Source organism: Neolamprologus multifasciatus, chromosome 7, assembly GCF_963576455.1.
Source record: "Neolamprologus multifasciatus chromosome 7, fNeoMul1.2, whole genome shotgun sequence".
Lineage (NCBI taxonomy): Eukaryota > Metazoa > Chordata > Actinopteri > Cichliformes > Cichlidae > Neolamprologus > Neolamprologus multifasciatus.
In genome coordinates, this window is record NC_140445.1 from 65741351 (window position 1) to 65757083 (window position 15733).

General features: G+C 43.0%; 1 protein-coding gene and 2 long non-coding RNA genes across 3 annotated transcripts in view; 1 reads left to right on the top strand and 2 right to left on the bottom strand.

Moving 5' to 3' along the window:
• LOC146515921 (uncharacterized) overlaps positions 1 to 15733 on the bottom strand; it is a 496024-nt gene that overhangs the window by 397338 nt on the left and 82953 nt on the right. The window lies entirely within an intron of this gene.
• The window catches only part of cdh13 (cadherin 13, H-cadherin (heart)), a 490756-nt gene that overhangs the window by 397338 nt on the left and 77685 nt on the right, over positions 1 to 15733 (bottom strand). The gene's annotated exons all lie outside the window — the stretch shown is intronic.
• LOC146515925 (uncharacterized) overlaps positions 1 to 15733 on the top strand; it is a 93083-nt gene that overhangs the window by 20637 nt on the left and 56713 nt on the right. The window lies entirely within an intron of this gene.

Genomic DNA, 15733 nt, shown 5'->3' on the forward strand with positions numbered 1-15733 from the left:
TGATGAATGGAAAACCATTTAAATATTCATGTTCAGCATAATATGCTGCGCTACTTTGCCCTTTTGTCCTGATACGCACACAAGTAGAAATATTTCTCTACGAATTGAAGATGGTAATGTTTGCGTAATCGTACCTTGTCTGTTTCCAGAGGTCAGCGTAGAAAATTATTATTTTGTCCTTTTTTTGTAATCTTGGAGGATCATCCGTTGATTTAATATGATGTTACGTTCCCCTGAGGGGTCTAGGCGGTGAGGGGGAAGTAACAAAAAGTGTCCGGGTCAGAAAAAGGAGTCAAGGAGGCAAAAGGGTTAAATTAAAGAGTTTTATTAAAGCAGCTCAACTAAAAGAGACGGACGAGCCGCTATCACCATTTAAGAAAAACAAACACAACTCAAGCGTTGGTCAAGAAAGTAAAATAAGTCAAAAAGAGAGCAGCTCACTAACTGCAAATACACCAAACGCACAGCTTGCTAGCTGCTAGCTGCAACCACACAAACACACAGCTCACTAGCTGCAACCACACTAATGGCACTCTGGCCCAGAGCTCACCTTTCCCTGGGCTTAAATACTTTTAATTACTGACGAGAGTCAGCTGTGTAAAAGGGAAAGGTGGCACCTCAGGCAGAAGAGGTGGTGGGACACGCCCACACAGGCACCTTCAGGAGGAGGCCCTGCTAGGGCCGTAACATATGAATATAACACAGATGCTTCTTTTCTTTCTTCTGTTGCCGTGTAATGTACCTGATAACCATGACGATCTCACTCTGGACGATCGTGGCTCAAGAGTTGGGAGTTCGCCTTGTAATCGGAAGGTTGCCGGTTCGAGCCCCGGCTTGGACAGTCTCGGTCGTTGTGTCCTTGGGCAAGACACTTCACCCGTTGCCTACTGGTGGTGGTCAGAGTGTCCGGCAGCCTCGCCTCTGTCAGTGCGCCCCAGGGTGGCTGTAGCTACATTGTAGCTACAGCTATAGCTACATTGTAGCTACAATGTAGCTACAATGTAGCTACAGCTACAATGTAGCTGCCATCACCAGTGTGTGCTACATTGTAGCTACATTGTAGCTGTAGCTACATTGTGCTACATTGTAGCTACATTGTAGCTACATTGTAGCTACATTGTAGCTACAGCTACAATGTAGCTAATATGTAATATGTACAATGTAGCTACATTGTAGCTACAGCTACAATGTAGCTGCCATCACCAGTGTGTGAATGTGTGTGAATGGGTGGATGTGTAAAGCGCTTTGAGGTCCTTAGGGACTAGAAAAGCGCTATACAAATACAGGCCATTTACCATTTGGACTTCAATTTTAAATGTGTATCTGACTGCGCCTGTATTAACACTCCAATAACACTAAAGTATAGTTTTGTGTCTGCAAGTTTTAGTAAAAAACAAAGCAATAAATATAAGAGCAGTCCTCTGCCCACGTCCACAGTACTAAATATTGAATATTTTAGATATGCTGCAGTGCGCTGCGTTGAAATAATTGTACCAAAGCAGTAAATGTTTCCTCAGCCCGCTCCCACCTCGCTGACCTTCCCAGTGTCTCTGGCCCTGAGATGGGATGTTAATGCCGGTGTCTGGATGGCTGCCATACTGCAGCTTGTGCTCTAATGGATTGATAAAAAAGCTCTGAGCACAGAATCAATCATAATATAAACCTGAAGTGAAGCTTGTTAAACTCTGAGGAAAGTTCCTCTACTCTAATGCCCCTAATCTTCAGCAATTTGCTGTCCAACAGAAGGATTGCAGTTGTTACCTTCCTCCTGCCATGCACTCAGAGGCCACAATCATTTCAGGTGATGGACCTGAGGTGACTCTAAGGGAAATGGGGAATTTGTGCTGAGGTCTCTATGTGTCTGTGGATTTATCTTTGCGTGTCCTCATCTTTCTGCCATCTTGCCTAAACTAAGTCAGTGCGTGGGCACTGGCGAGAACACTAACCGTAAAAGCAAAGGAGGTATCTGCACAGCATCTCAGTAGTTCCTACAGGACTGCACGGCTCTGGTCAGAGACCTCTGATACTGCGCCTGCAATCTGCCGGAGCCACTCTTCCAGTTCGGGGGTTATAGCGCCTAATGCTATTATTAACACTTTTTTCCATCAGTATTTTTGGATGTTCTGGTTCTCCTTCTTTCTGATGTTGTTCTTTCTGCCATGATCACAGCCTCTGCATCATCATTTACTCCAACCTTTTGTAGTGCCTGCGAGTATTTCCTAATCTCAGCTGCTGGACGGTGCTTCCAGTAAAGGTCCCCAAGCCAGCCGACAATGCTAACCAAGCCTAGCTTGGAACATGAGCGAGAGACATATATCTAAGCTTAAACTTGGACCCACCATACAAGGTCTGCAATATACTCATGAAAAAAAATCAACTAAGAATATGGACCTGACATCATATTTGCTAGCTTGGATACACGTTTGAGTTCATAACTGCTTCGTTTCTTCATCCCACAGTTGCTGCAGATTTATAATACATCTTCCATCCAGCCACATGATAAAGATACTCGACAGGGTTGATATGGCGCCTGTGGGATCGATGAGGTGGATTGGTTCAAAAGGTCATTCTCTGGGCAGTGTTGCTGTAATTACATTATGCAATGTTTTTCTGCACTAAATGTAGTAATTGCATTACTAAATTATGTTTACTGCATTGCAGCAGGTCTTCAGCTATCGATGCACCGGACAAGAGAAAGAAAAAACAAACTTGCTTTATTTTCTTCCTGCACGCTTCGCTGCAATCAGCTGATTTGAGTTCATGTGTGAAGAGCGACATGGTAGCGCAGTCCAGTGATGCAGCTTCTCAGGAGTCGAGATATGGACTTTACTCTTAGTTTGTGCAAAAGGACAAGAGTGCGATGGTGGAAACTGCACCCAGGACACAAACAACCACCTTGTTCATTTGCAAGATGGCGGCGCGCACAGACGCAGCGGCTCTATGCTCTCCACTTAGGTCTGTTTCAATGTTTCCTACACGTACACCATGTATATAGTTCCACTCACATATGTATACATATACACTGTTTTTTATTTTATTCTATTTATTTAATTATTTATTTTCTGCCTTTGTTGTATATCGGTTTCTCTTCTTCTTACTTTAGCACCTTTGTGGTTCAGCTACCCAATTTTGCTGTGCAAGAAACTGCACAATGACAATAAAAAGTCTAAGTCTCTTATACTGCACAGACAGCATGCTAACAGATCGCTAGCCAGAAAGCCCCCCTTTAAGGACACTGCAAAGGACACTTTTTTCTTTGCATTGTGTCGTCGACTTTACTCTTAGTTTTATTGCGCGAAAGGACAAGAGTGCGATGGTGGAAACTGCACCCAGGACACAAACAACCACCTTATACTGCACAGACAGCATGCTAACAGATCGTTACAGCATGCTAACAGATCGCTACCCCAACCCAGCAGCCAGAACGCCCCCTTTAAGGACACTGCAAAGTTTTGTTGGTTTTCTCTTTGCATTGTGTCGTCAGTTTTGTGTTCCTAGCAAAAATAAATCATTAAATAAAATAAGACATCATATGCGAGTCCAAATATGATTGTAGGTGGTGTAGAAGGTTTTTATAGTTACCTGGTCATTTCAGATGATTTTATGGAGTAACAAGAAAGATTGTAACTAGTAGTGCAACACATTACCTACTCTGGCGAGTAATCACGCACTCTGCATTACTTTGAAGAAAAGTAACAAGTAACCTGTTTTCTGTTGTTCTTGAGTAACTGACACTGGTTACCACTCAAACACACCCTTCAGAGGCATGATCGAGATTATAGATGATCATCTTATTAATGTTCAACACTTTGTTCCGAAAAGTGCTTTATGAATAGAAATAAAGTACCAACAGTCTGTTTTAGAACACCTATTTAACTTGAATACTGTTAGAAAACATGCATCCATTTAAAAATGTAACGAGTGAAGAACAGCGACGTGGTCATGCTGAGCTAAGACTGATGTAAGCCTTCAGTTTCAGATAGAAGGGGAAGGAAGGGGGAGGCTTAGACATTCGGGAACATTTCCATGGGTCAGACACTATTTTATTGCTCGACAATAAATCTGATTTAATATCTATTGTGCTGCAGGTCCTGCATGGATGCGAGTCAGTAAGAGAAAAGAGAATGAGGAAAGGAGGCAGGCACGACTCAGTGATATAAATAAAAAGTGAAAGGAGAGGAAGCAGAATGGATATTGGGGCATTGTTATATTAAATCAGAATAATAAAGCTGTGCATTCACAAACAGCATCTAATAGAGACATCCAGGAGCCAAAGAGCCGCACTTCCCGAGCCGATGGTATGGCAGTTCTCAGTGATGCTGACACGAGGACACAGCTGCAAAAGCCAGTTTTCATCAACGCAGCCGTGTAACCCCGACTCGTGCCGTAAAAAGCCGCAGATGCCCAAAGCGTCGGTGTGAAATAACAAGCTACTGCTTTACTGCTGTAATGGTGTCAAACACCCTAAAGATGGCTTATCAAAGACAGTCTGGATGCTGCCCATGCTGATCGATGCCATTCATGGATAATGCTGCTTTAGACCGTATATCCCGAGCTCTGTAACCCACGGCAGTGCCACAACCTCACTGTGGTTTTCAAGAGAAACCGGGGAGACGTTAACAACTGCCATTACTCCTATCGCACAACACAAATACAGCATTATGTATTAGCACTTTGTCCAAAGTTCAGTGCTTCATCCAACAGTTACAGTTTGTACTGTGTAGATGTTCAACATTGGACCAAAAGCACCACTCCTCGTTACACTGACGTTGGAACCCTAATGATTGATGGCGTGCACATTTCTGTCAAACCAATTTGCTACAGAAGTTTGTATGTTTTTAAAGTTACTTTGATATCCTCTAAAGTTTGCATGCAAGCAGGTTATCATTCATTCCTAGAAGTTACTTCTACAGGATTCAAAAAGAAATGTGGCCGTGTTTGCTTGCAGCTGGATTTGTGTCTGATATGAGGTTCTGATCTCGGTCAATTTAAGAGTAAATGTGATGACCACAGTTACATATAAAAATGGTAAATGGCCTGTGTTTATATAGCGCTTTACTAGTCCCTAAGGACCCCAAAGCGCTTTACATATCCAGTCATCCACACATTCACACACTGGTGATGGCAGCTACATTGTAGCTACAGCTACAATGTAGCTGTAGCTACAATGTAGCTACATTGTAGCTACAGCTACATTGTAGCTGTAGCTACAATGTAGCTGTAGCTACAATGTAGCTACATTGTAGCTACAGCTACATTGTAGCTGTAGCTACATTGTAGCTGTAGCTACATTGTAGCTACAGCGTAGCTACAATGTAGCTACATTGTAGCTACATTGTGCTACATTGTGCTACATTGTGCTACATTGTTACATTAGCGTGCCGTCATGCCGTCTTGTCAGAGGGCCCGGTGGCGCCAGTGTCCGGCAGCCTCGCCTCTGTCAGTGCGCCCCAGGGTGGCTGTGGCTACAATGTAGCTACACTGTAGCTACAATGTAGCTACATTGTAGCTACAGCTACATTGTAGCTGCTACATTGTAGCAGCTACATTGTAGCAGCTACATTGTAGCAGCTACATTGTAGCAGCTACATTGTAGCAGCTACATTGTAGCAGCTACATTGTAGCAGCTACATTGTAACAATGTAGCTACATTGTAGCTACATTGTAGCTACACTGTGGCTACAATGTAGCTACAGTGTAGCTACATTGTAGCCACAGCCACCCTGGGGCGCACTGACAGAGGCGAGGCTGCCGGACACTGGCGCCACCGGGCCCTCTGACCACCACTAGTAGGCAACGGGTGAAGTGTCTTGTCCAAGGACACAACAAGTGTCCTTGGGCAAGGACACAACAAGTGTCCTTGGGCAAGGACAAACTGTCCGAGCCGGGGGTCGAACCGGCAACCTTTCGATTACAAGGCGAACTCCCAACTCTTGAGCCACGATCGATGTAAGTCACATGGGAATATGATCCCAAACTACGTCCTCACACCTTGTTTAGTTGTCCAAATAGATATGTGTATTTGCAGCCAGCTATTTTGCTGATGTCATCTATTGTTTGATAAGCTATTATTTGTGTTATTTGGAGAGACTCAGTATTACTGAAGCTTTTCAAGCAGAAGCCTGATTAAGTGGTTTCTTTGCTTGGTTTGGTTGTTTTTGCAGAATGTTTCTTGGGGAATATTCTGGGTATTTCTTAGAACCTTGACTTCAGCTCTGGCTGAATTTAGCAGTGAAAGAATAGAAATTATATTTAAAAGCTGACTGTAAAGGTTTAAGTGCTGCTGTGAAATGAAATTCTGTCTGAAACAATTGCTGGAATAAGTTAGCCGTCTAACACAGGCGGTCTCCATAATTAAGCTTATGTGGATGTCGTCAAAGACGTTTAATATTCACTTACTGTCTGAATCTTTTCGAGGTCGTCTGCTTGGAACGTTATAGGAGCAGAGGCCATCCGAGTATGAGCTTTCACTCTAAAACAAACGGCGTACAGCGTCAGCGCTTGATAACGCGTGTTCTGACCGTTGCTGTACATCAGGGCTGTGATCAATACTTGAAAGAAAACTTGCCCCCTGCCTCTCCTTTGTATTCCGTCGTCGCGTACCACGAGCGCCCGATCACTCGTCTGCCTTTGCTCATTATGGCCACTCAGATGGATACTGCACATCTGCCAGCCCTTGTCATTACGGATAAAAATGTCACTTCCTGAGAAACCTCTCCCCCGTTTCTGTGACAGCAGAGTATCAGCGCTCGACTGCATGTCCCTTTCTCATTACGGCCACTCATACAGAGTTACATCAGCTGGCCGGCATCCAGCTCGTCAGCTCTATTTGTGATTAAATGACACGTTGCAGATGTGAGGTCAGCGCGCAGTCAGATAGCTGCCACTTGTAAATGTCTGTTAGTACACACAGGTCAATTGGTACATTGTCAAGTGTGACTCACTTGATTTATACCAGCAGTTCACTTTATAAGGTTTATAAATGGAGACTTACAAATGGTGCCAGAGGCTTTTAAATTTGGTTAATAAATCTAGAAATGAATCTTGATAGACTCGCCCGTACTGACGAAGAGCTCCTTGAACAGAGGGTGGGAATTTCGGTAATCTTCCAATCCATAAGGATTCGATCTATCATACTCGATTCAGTTCAAATTTGATCCTCTGTTCATTTATTGATAAGAAAAATAAGGACACTATGCTTTAAATACCTCAGCTCGCTGTGTACCAAACTAAACAGTTTGTGATGAGGGTCACAAAGCTGAAAATGTATCCAGCTGTTTTGCTTTTTTTCCTGTTATTTTGTATCACAACTGCAAAATAAAAGTATCGTTTCCTGACAAAATCAGTGGATAAAGGATTTTGGTGAAGAAAAAGAAACAGTAATTATAATTGAGCAGGTGGTGGGGAGCAGGAGTGGTGTTGCACATTTTCCATTTTTAATTAAAAACATGACGCCTGCAGGAATCCTACTCAACTTTGGGCTCCGAGGTGGTTGGGTTCAGTCATGCTAAAGTGCTGTAGTGTGTGTTAGCAGTGTTGCCAACTTTATATATTTAGCGAGTTTTCAGACCCCCTTAGCGACTTTTTTTCTAAAAAGCGACTAGCGACAAATCTGGTGACTTTTTCTGGTGTTATTGGAGACTTATTTATGACGACTTTTTGACATGAAAGCGGGTATCGCTCTTACTCTCAACAAGCAGCGGTGCTGCCGTGGGCACCTCACCCGTGCCAAAGCGCTCACTGGGCGGAGGATAGTCCTCCCCCAGCTGCTATCAGGGCAGGAGACGTTCACACCTGTGCGTCCGAACTGCAAATGAACTGTAACACAGTCAGTTCTTCTTTTACTGTTACGCTGTTTTGTGGATCACAAGGTTTAAAACTACATATAAACACACACACACAGTAACTCCACCAGAGTGCCTATTTCGGGTCACTTTTGCTGGTCCAAGCCCGGGTAAAGGAGCAGGGTTGGAATTGTGACATTAAAAAACAATAATTGCTAAAATAAATTTAATTGTTAGTTCTAAATAAATTCTAAATGCATTTAGGACGTTTTTTACTCACTTTATGTCTCGTCCACGATGTTATTTCTCTCTCCAACAACGTAGGTTACAATTATATTAGCATGACAAATTATGCAAATTAGGTGATGACGTCATTTGGTGACTTCTAGCGACTTCTAGGACAGCCAATAGCGATTTTCCTTACTGAGGAGTTGGCAACACTGTGTGTTAGTTCGCTCATTTCCACTGTTGGTGCTGGAGCGGTGAAGTAATACGATGTAGTACCAAATATAAGGCTCTGATAAAGCATCATTGTCATTAACCCGGCTGCTGTGTTTAAAGATAAAGATAAGAAATGCTGGTCTTTTGCATTTTCTTTAGCTGAACCTTTTGGACACAGTATTAGAGATGTGTTCAGGTTCATCTAGAAATGAGAGCAAAACGTTCTGAAATATTTGCCACAGGAACAATGCTACATATTCTATTTTTCTTTGTTCTCCTTGATTCTGTTTTAATCTGCAGGCGGTGGGAAAAGGTGCTATCTAATTATCAGTGTGTCTCCTTATTTACATGTTGGTGCAGTTTTAGAGAAAACAATTATACAGTCAGGTTTACATGTAATAAGACTTGCTAGTACACGCAGTTTATCTCTGCAGCCCTCTCAGAGCTTCCAAATATAGCCTGCGTTGTTTATTCTCGTGCTATCTGGAGCCTGTGAGTAGCTGACGTTATTGCACTTGAGGTTAAATCTCAGACTTCACTGGAATAATTACAGTCAATATGTCAAATTGATCCTGGTCAGTCATGTAGCTCACTTTACAGCTCTGTGGAGGAGCTCTTGTGCTCGAGTGCAGTATTGCTTTTCATGCGTGCGTGCGAGAGGTACGGGTGTGTTAGCACGCTCGCTCGTGCGCGCACAGATGCTATGATGTCGTTTGATTTCAAAATCAGTGCGCTGTAATCGAACGAGAAAAGGCTTCGCGCTGCCTGGCTGGAGATAAATGAATAGCATGCAGGACAGTAGCAGAGGTTGAACTGGGGTCAAGCACCACTCAGGCTGCACAACCTGTCACAATACAGATGCCCCCAGAGAAGAGCAGCGAGAGAGCATGAAAACAAAGGAGGGAGGAAGTCAGCTGGAAAGCAGAGAGGAGAGGTCGGGTTCACAACGTGAATTAGTGAGCAGAGGAAGGCAATACTGACAGAGCAGGTATTTAGGGACACTTATTCTCTGATATGCTTCCAATGGTTTAAAGTTCTTGTTTCATTCATTTTTAACTAGATACCTATTTCAAAAATGACGTCCATTTTTTCCCTGTGACAGGACTCGAGTTTCAGACTTGACCTAGCAAACCTCGTTTTCTCCCAGCGTATATGAAAAGGACCAGATAAAATATTATACAAATTATTACTGCGTCTGTTATACTTTTGATGAATATATTCATTGTTTGATTGTGCATAAGAAAAAAGCTTTTCAGGTGCAGTGTGCATAAAGTGGAATTTAGGTCCCGTGCAGTCGTCCAAGATCCTGACTGCACCTGACTGGAAGCAGGTACTGGAGTACCTGTGGAGGAAGTTCAAAGATAAGAAAATAAAGCATGTGGTGGACACTTCTCAGTGTTTTTGTTAACCCTTTAAGACCTACCATAGAACCAAGTCTGCCAGAGCTTATATTATATGTTTACATGCTGTGGAGCCATTTTTGGGAGCATTTCAAGTTGCTATACATCAATACAACCATTACAGCCTAAATTTTAATAATATGTCTGCATTAAGTGCATAGTAATTACATAAATTGCAAAAAAGTGCAATAAACTACAAAAAAATTGAAAATCATTTTTGTTTCTTAACATTTTTTGTTAAGAAACAAATTTAAGAGGCTTATCCCTCAAAACTGTAAATACAAAAAAGTTGCACAAAATAGTTTCCCACCACAGGAAATTTATTTTGAGTGTCTTCATAGTTTTATTTTTGAAATACACCAATTTTTATATACTGCAGGAAAAATGAAAATAAATATTATAATGCAAATTTGCAAAAAAAGCAGCATATGCATCAAAATAAACTATTTCCAGCAGTGCAATATGAGTCCTAAGCATCCCAGAAACCACACAGAAAGTCATAAAGTCAAAGATAACTTTTAAAAACACCAGTATAGGCTCATGAGGCCCTGATGGTAAAAAACTACATTTCCGCGAAAATGACGTCACTTCCGGTTTCGGCCAGGTCATGGTGGACATGCGATAGTTCGCGCTGATGGACATAGGAAGTGTTACGAACAGCTGATCGGATCGGCAAAGCGTGTTTCTGGAATATTATGTTTTTGTTGCTGCAAGTGCTTTTTATGCAGTTTTTGCAAAGTTATATGTGGAAGGAAACTGTGACCGAGGACAAGCTGATGGCATAAGATGTAAGTACAACTCCTCCGGTTTCATATGCAAAAAATATTATTGAGCTAGCTCACGTGGTTGCAGAGCTACCGGGATTTAAAAGTAGTTGCGCAAACGGAGCGTGCTGCTCTGACCGGTTTTAAAGAGTTAATACTTGGTTTCACGTCAGCTCTTTGTATGCAACACGTTCTCACTCCCAAAGCGTAACATTTTACGCTAGGTGACAAATTGTCAACATATTACGTTTTCGGCTACCCACCACGTTCCTAAATGACAACCTCGGAAAGAATGAGGAAATATGAGAACCGTATGGACTCAATCTACATATGTTCGCTCTTTTTCTTCAAATCGCTTAGAAACACGCTATTTAACATCATTAAAGTCATGGTTAAGATCAGGAAAAAGGTTAGGTTTAGGGCTGGAATACAGGGCTGGAACGTCGATTACCGCGGGAGCGTCATTGCACTGGATTTCGGCCATAACCCACCGCGTACCATAAAAACGCAGACGGTCTCCTTTTGCGTTCATCAGGAACGCCGCGGGACGTGACAAAACGTCGGCATGTTACGTCTCGGGAGTGAGAACGGGCTGTTGTATGTTAGAACTTGCAGAGCCCATCCCAGGAGAGCAGCGGACAGCGGACCTCTGCTCGACCGTAAATCCCTCACACCTCAAACTTCGCAGTAGTTGCTGCATGCATGTTGCAATTCCTGCAGCGCTGGGTGAAAGTTATGCCCGGTGCTGCATCCAGCCTCAGCTGAACTACGACGACTGGGGCTAGAGCAATTCATTGTTTCCTGGAGGTACAGGAAGGAGGACAATAGAGTAATGAGGAGCTAAATTTCAGGTCCCTGGGGGACAGTGGGGTGGGCTACCTGAGCGTTCATCCGCTGCCAAGGCCGAAGTCACCGGAGGAGCTGCCCATTAGGAACGATTTATGCTATATCCAAACTGCACGTCCGATGGTCAGATAGCATCCGAACATTCACCTCCCTGCAGCTTTCCAGCAGCACAGGCAGCTTGTGTGACGTTTCCAGTCTGACATTCACTCACTTTGTGTTGTGACTGCAGAGGTGAGAAGGCAGTTACGTATCTTGACCCTTTTCCATATGAACGACCCGATGCCACATCAGTGTGCGCGCGAAGAAGCAGCCTGCAAAGGCGCACCATTATCCTCCATTACCCCCACTTTGCCCTGATTTTTACCCTGCCTCGTGCTACGCCCAGTCACAACGCCTTACTTCCAGGGTGGTTGGAGAGTACATCTTAAGTGCCTGTTCTGACAGACCATAACTCTGCCCTGAGACAGCGCTCGCGGGGGGTGTGCGGCGTGTCACGGGGAAACCTCTGGCACTCGCTCCGCTGATAACCGTGTTATTGAAGGGTGGGGACGTAATTAGAGGGTGTGCCAGCGAGCGCAGAATGTGGAACATCATTAACATGCTCGCATTGTTGAAGTGGGGACTGTAATTAAAGGGTTCCCGCCACAGTTGGAGGGGCTTTCATTGGCGAAGCAGAGGGACAAAGTGATTTTGCTCATTTGCTACTAGCAGCTGTAGTGACCTTCACACCAGTTGGCATCTACGACCAAGTGGTGTGTGGACGGTGTGTGTGTTTCTAACTGTGGGAGCATGTGTAGCTATTTTGAATGGAAGAAGACACAAAAAAGAGATACTGGGTCAATTAGACACTGGAGCCTGCAACTGAATAAAGAGAAATGGGGGTCAGTGTTGGGACAGCCAGTCCACTGTTCTCTATAACAAAAGGCCAGAGGAGAAAATGTCTGATAAAAGAGCAGGAAAGGAAGTTATATTCAAGCCCCTCAGGGCTAGAGACGGATCACAAGGCTGAACTGTGAATCATTTGCTTCTCCCTTGAGGAAGCTTTTGTAAGCACTGAATGCATGTTAAGTGATTAATCATAGTTCCTTTCTCCTATTATTTTAACTCGTAGCACAGGAATCTGTGGACTCGTTCAGCTTTCCAGGTTAAAAGTCAGCCAAAAAATTCTTTAGCGTGTGAAACAAGGATTTCTGTCCACAGTGGAAGTTTCACTCAAGACTAAAAAGGCAGAAAACAACAGATGACTCACCCAGCAGACATCCAGGGTCAGAGCTCCAGCTCTGGATGTCTGGCTGAGTTTGTTACTGCCCTGCTGGTAGGAGAGAAGATTTTGTCAAAATACATTACCTGGAGGCGTAAATAAAACCTGGAAAGCTCTCTGGTGCGATACATCCAGAGCGTAGCAGAGGAGGAAAACAGCAAACAAAGAAAGCCTTTTTCTACACGGACAATGTAGAAACACGGTAATTATAAAGACCCTTTAAAATTTCATAAAAGCTTTTGCGTCCTTTCTTTGAAAACGCTAACAAAAAATAACGTAAATAGAGCAATTATTTTTAATGTTAGCATCATCCTATTATCCTATTCAGACGCACAATTACATCACTCAGAATTTCACAGCAAATTCCAGCTTCCAGAACAACGTGTCTTTGCACTCGTGCTTTTTGGTGAGTGTCAAACAATCACAACTCCTGAAGAGAATAAAAAAGTATCTCTTTGCATATCTACTGTAATTATAAGATCTATTATGCACTGTTTTTGTTCCTGGTTGTTTACCTGCTTATAGCCTGTGACAGTCCATACATGAGCAGGAGTGCTGCAGAGTTGTCATGGTCCTCAACAAGACTTCCCTCTTTAACTGAGCTAGACCAAAGGAAAATGGTCAGTATTAGGGCTGCCAGGATTGGTCGAATAGTCACGATTACGTCGACTATCAAAATCGTCGACGACTGATTTAATAGTCGACGCGTCGTTTGAAGCTTTGTAAGATCACAAAAGACGCAGGAATAAGTAGTAGGATTTAAGAGTGTAATAACGGACTGAAACAGAAGATGGCAGCACTGCATGTACAAGGATGCCAGCTGCCGTTAAACCCCGAAGAAGAAGAAGCTGCGTCCCAGAATTCATAGCGCAGCCCAGCTCAGTTTCCAACAATGGCGGCAGCTAGTTAGTTTTAATATTACTCTTATTATTCTTTCTGGGTCACAAAATAAACGTTTAACATATTTTCAGGCGAGAATGTAGCTGTGTAAACCTCAAATATCTGCTCAGTTTATCAAGACACCACATATTTTCAAAAAGCGCTCCGACGTTTTCGGAGACGTCTGTTAGCCACTAGCTCGATAGCTAGCCGGGGGCTAGGCTAACTAGAGCCGTGAGAACACCGGACTCCCGCTAATCGTTTTCAAACCCACCGCCGTCTTTCACTACTCAAGTTAAATATATATAAGTCACTTAGATAACTTAAAAATGTTATTGTTTGGCTTTTTTAAGTATTTTATTTGTTCCTGAGTAAATCGGTTTGGCTGAGATTAAAGTTATAGTTTTTACACAGCTGAATAAACGTCAAGCAGACAGCTGATTATCAGAAGTGTGAGATGCTGGAGAATTTACTCCGGTGTCCTGTTATATTTTAGATAGCAAGGAGTTTATTAAACTTCACCGAAACAATCTGCAAATGTCATTAAAATTTAATAAACTATCATCTTGTCTTTATTTTTAGTTAGCACATACCTTAAACACTTAAAGCTGTAAGCTAATGATAGTTATATAAGAGCAGATGCTGCTGGTGCAATAAGCTGTACGTTTTACGTCCAATGGATGATGATCTGACTAGTCGACTAATCACAAAATTAATCAGTGACTAGTCGACTATCAAAATAATCGTTTGTGGCAGCCCTACTGAACAGTTGATAAGTTTTCATGTTGGACAAAAAAGAATCGGAGAAAGTTTTCAAGCCTCTTAAAGTGCCGATCACAAGTTATCCCTGGAAGGACAGTTGATGAACTGGTAACAGTGCCGTGGGTGCCAAACATTCCCAGATGTGCACGGGAGTGAAGGTTGGCCTGTTGGTTCCACAAACTGCTGAAAACGTGTCAGAGGACACACAATGTGCTGCTGCTTGCTTTGTGTGGGAATGTTAAGCACAGTGCAGATTCCATGTTCAAAGCACCTAAACTGGCTCCAGGAGTGCTGCATGGACTAATGGAAGGAAGTGGCTTATGCATCTGGTTTTCATTTTTAAAAATCTGTGGATGTCGAGGTGCGAGCGCATCGTTGTCTGGGCTGACAGACGGCAAAAGAATGCACGATGGAAAGATGTAGATAACAGTCTGTGGAAACTGTGCTTTTGTGATGGTGTGCTGGGATTTTCAGCATCCACTGCTGATTGTGTGCAAAGCAGGAGCAGGCAGATGTACACAAAGACGTACTGGCTGCACAATGGCCATTCACACAAATGGGCAATCCCAGGACGACCATCAAAGCTCTTCAGCAAACACTAACACCATTAACACAGCAATTAGAGAGGGACAGCTGATTTATTTACCTGCAAAGGAGTTTTCGTTTGTGACAACCACCGCCAGCCACGGGCCATCTGACAGGTGTTCGTAGTGCAGTTATTTTTGCACAAAACAAAGAAATCCACACTAAAGCTAATGAACTAATGAGCTAAAAGAAATGTGTGAAATCACTTTATTCTAACTGAAAGAAAAAGATCGTTTACAGCAGCCTTGGGTTAAAGACAACATGTCTGAATAACACAGATATCACAATTCAAACCAGCCACCTTGGACTGAAAGTGGCAATTGTTGCACAAGCACGTGGAGTAAAAGGTCAGTCCCTACGCCTAACTCTATATTCAGGTGTTTGTAGCTACAGTGAGTAACAGGCAACGCATTCACACATTTATATGCTTTCTGCAAGCTAAAGTGTATCTTTGTGCACATGTGGAGCTAAAAGGAAAGGAAGAGTCGTGTTGTCCATCTATGAACCATCAAAAAAAGAAGTTTCATACGGCGAGTATTCTCGTGAGACAAGAGTGTGAGAAATGCAATCAGATAGCATCACTGCCTGACACATATAGTACCACCATGCCTGTTCTGGTGTAAGAGCTCAGATGAGCAGAGCGAGATGGGAATTTGAAAAGCATATCTGGACAGCCGCGCCCCGCGCTTGATTGATTAGCCCTCGTGAAGCTATTTTCTCTACTTTCTGTCTTTATATCTACTTTCCCTTCCCCGAGCACGCTCAAAGGTCAAACAAGTTCATCTGTTCTGCAGTGAAGGCTGCGGAAATGTACAGTGTTTATTTGCACATCAATGCTTTCTCCCTACTTTGCTCATTTCCACTATTTCTCAGTCAATATAACAACTTTGCATTTCCCACCTTGTCTCTGACTCTTATACAAATCTATAAACTGTAATAGACAATTTAAGGCATTTTAGAGACACTGAAATCAATGCACGCTCACATACGCACAACCTTGTGTCTTTTCTA